At 36.7% G+C, this 3,581-nt stretch overlaps 1 long non-coding RNA gene across 1 annotated transcript; it reads left to right on the top strand.

The window, feature by feature from the left end:
- The first annotated feature begins 1,247 nt into the window (after positions 1–1,247).
- On the top strand, positions 1,248–2,008 carry LOC106522929 (uncharacterized). The gene is made up of 2 exons (XR_001310836.1): positions 1,248–1,612; positions 1,722–2,008. It is a non-coding gene; the product is annotated as an uncharacterized LOC106522929 (long non-coding RNA).
- Positions 2,009–3,581: the final 1,573 nt, after the last annotated feature.

A 3,581-nucleotide genomic window follows, 5' to 3' on the forward strand; every position in this document is an offset into this window, starting at 1 on the left:
TAAATAAATAAATAAGCTTTTCATTGTTTCAGATATTTGCAAACATCTGCCTCTGCGACAGCATCTGTAAGAATTACTGAACTGTACCAATTTTTCAGTTTTTTAAGAAACCATTTTTGATTAAGTTAATGCCAAAATGAAATGAGTTTTAGAAGTATACCCAATGATTTTCTTCTGAATGTTTCATTAAAATCCCTTTTCAGTAAAATCCATCATCAGATATTTTGCTAACAGAAGAATAGGGTTGTTTACAACAATTATTTGCAAAGATCAGTGGGAATAAGTTGAAGTTACAACTACACCAAGTTTTAGATTATTATCTGTAAAACTTGAGAAATTTGACAGCCATCTTGACATGTGGTGGGGAACACACTCGGCTACTACCCCACTGAATATCTTTATTTTTATCTACTTGATTAAGTTGAAGGCAAAAGAACTGAATTGAGAACAGAACAGATTCAATTAGTAAAAAATTGGCTGAAAATGCTTAACAAGGCTAAAAGTAGCTCAAATTAGTAAAAGGCAAAACTAAGCATCAGAAACAAGTCAAAATTAACAGATGTGGAAAAGAGAGTGGAAATCTTCTAATTAAATAAAGTTTAAATTAGTTTTGAAATTGATTTTAAAAAGCTGAAACAAGCATAAAATAGCTTTAAAAAGTAGCCGAAGTCACTGAAATTATCACAGATACTGAAAGATCATGTTTGCTGAATTAAGCTGTAAAGAGCTGAAATTATCATAAAATGTTGAATTTTGCTGAAAAAAAGCTCAAATAAGAGAAGCAGCTGAAATTAGCAGTAGAAGATGAAAGAAGCACACAAAAAAGTTGAAATTAGCAGACAAATAGCAGAAAAGGTCAGTTTGACAGCTAAAAACAGACCAAAGCTATATTAGCAAAACAGAGGCCAAGGAAGCTAAAATTACCACAAAGAAGTTAAAAAAGCTGAACAAGAGCAAAATGTAAAAAGTACAGTAAATATTTAAACATTTTGAAGAGTATAAAGATGTTTAAAACAGTGCCATTCCTTTTCCATTAAAAAAATGGCTTAAAAGGCTACAAATCTTTAAAAAAAAGTATAATTTGCTGATACATTCAAAGTCAGTCGGACTGTCCTGAAGGAGCTGAATGTTTTGATGTATAAATTATAATTATGAATATAAACTGTTGAAATCGCACAAAATTTGCAGACCAAGATATGTGTGGAAAACTGTACAGAAGACTGCTTTACAACTGAGTTTTAGCCATTTTTATGTGTTTGTTGTTTTATTTAAGTTATTTGTGGCAGTTATTTTGCATTGTGTTGATTCAATAAACATTTATACTATAATTATTTTTCTGAAAATACATTTTCCTAACGGACCTCAAAGAAACTAAATCCACCTCTGCTCAGACGTGAGATTACAGAAAAGAAATATTCTCAGTTTATCAATCTTTATAGTGTTAAATGCTTTTCGACAACCCTGTGAAATTATGTTCACTCAGCATCGTTCAACCGTAAAATTTTAAAAGGTCGTGTTTTCTTTTTGGTTCAGTTCTTCAGACCGAGCCTCGTCAGGAAACACGAATAAAAACCGGCCCACGGGACCAGGATCGTTTTGTGTGTTTCTTAAGGTAAGTGATGGCTCTGATGGGCCACGGAGTCGTTTTAACGAATGCGCATGTCAAGCGTTGAAGTGGTTTTATGAATCACTTTCCCTCTCTTTTTCTTTTCCTTCCTCAGAGGTTTTGGGAGAACGGTGTGATGGCTCGCAGCTCAGAGGCCCTCCATGTYAGGAACTTCGCCTAAATCAACAGTCGCCCTGCAGTTCTGGCGCGCAGGAAAACCTTAACGATTATAATGGGCCCATAAAAAACAGAAACCTGCCATACACTGTGATGGACGACACACACAGAATGGTGTGTGTTTAGTACAAGGCGATATTCAGTCACTAAAGATGAAGACAGAGTAGTCATTTTATGTCTGTGTGTGTTAATCGGTATTATTAATAAAATATCTTAGATTGTGAATGGATTTTAATGAAACTCCCAGAAAGTGATCACGTTTATCTATGACTGATATTTAGGAGTTAAACTCAATTCAAAATGGCTTAGCTAAGCTAACCTTAGCGAACACAAAAATGTCTACAACTCTTTATAGAAGTGGAGGTAAAATCTGATGTGGTAGTAGCTGATAGTCATCCACACATCAGATGGTTTGAAGTTTAATGTGATTGTAGTTTGCAGGATCAACGAACAAAAAATGGAAAATCTGACTGAAAAGTCTGATTATGAGATGACGATTTTCCTTTCCATTAAACAGGAAAAAAAAAGTTGGCATGTAAAAAAAAAATACAGGAAATATTAATTTTTTTTTTCAACTTCAAACTCCCAACTGATTGCTTAAACGTTTCCTCTAAAGGTCGTTTGTGGAAAGCAGCCATCTAGACGGACTTCTGGCTTTCTTCATGTTTTATTGAAGAATTTCCCACTCTCCTCACTCAGAAGTGTTATTTAATCACACTCACTACCGTTCAGGGCGTCCAGGTCTCCTTTATTATTAGGTGAAAGGTGATGGATGATGCTTTTGTATTTTTGTTAGCAAAATATCTCACAAACCAGCAGATGGATTTCAATGAAACTCMCAGAAAGTAATCATCGGTTGTATGTCTACAACTGATTCATGTTTGGAGTCATATTTCCTTGCTGGTGGTTCTTCAGGTTTCTGATGAGATGCTCACGCACACTTAATAAGCTAACCCCAGGTTGTACTGTTAGCAGATCACTCGGCTCACCCACCCTGCTGAGATTAGGTGAGGACGTTGTTCCTGGCGCATTTCTTTAGCTGGTCCTATCTGTTGCCTCAGCTGAACTCCTGCAGTTTCTTGAAAGTGTGCAGAAGTTCAATGTTAGAAACACGTCACAATATTCAGCTCATTCAGGAAATGAGAGCCGTGACTTCTAGTTTTTGTGACTTTTATGTCTTTTTAAAATGCTTAGACACAGACGTCTTGTATAAGAAGGGCCAGAGTCGACTCCACCTACTGAGGAGGCTGAGGTCCTTCGGTGTCTGCGGGACTCTGTTAAAGACATTTTACGACACGGTGGTAGCATCTTCCCTTTTCTATGGAGTGGTTTGCTGGGGGTCTGGATGCACTGAAAGGGACATGAACAAGATGGACAAATTGATATGAGGTCAAGCTCTGCGCTGGGATGTCCTCTGGAGCCTGTGGTACTGGTGGGTGAGAAGAGGATGTTGGCAAAGCTGACAGCCATCATGGACAACCCCCACCACCCTCTGCATGAAACCRTGKRKGGGCTGAGCAGCTCCTTCAGTCAGAGACTTAAACATCCTCGCTGCAGGATGAAGCGCTTCTGTAGGTCATTCATTCCAACTGCAGTTAGACTGTATAATACATATATTCACCTTCATATACATTCATCTTTGTACTGTACTTTACAGTGTTTAAATGTATATAAATATGCATATGTGTTTATGTATATGTGTATATGTGCATTGGTATATGTGCATTACTATATACAGCGGGTAAAATAAGTATTGGACACGTCACCATTTTTCTCAGTAAATATATTACTAGAGGTG

Source organism: Austrofundulus limnaeus, unplaced genomic scaffold (assembly GCF_001266775.1).
Source record: "Austrofundulus limnaeus strain Quisiro unplaced genomic scaffold, Austrofundulus_limnaeus-1.0 Scaffold140, whole genome shotgun sequence".
In the NCBI taxonomy this organism is placed as follows: domain Eukaryota; kingdom Metazoa; phylum Chordata; class Actinopteri; order Cyprinodontiformes; family Rivulidae; genus Austrofundulus; species Austrofundulus limnaeus.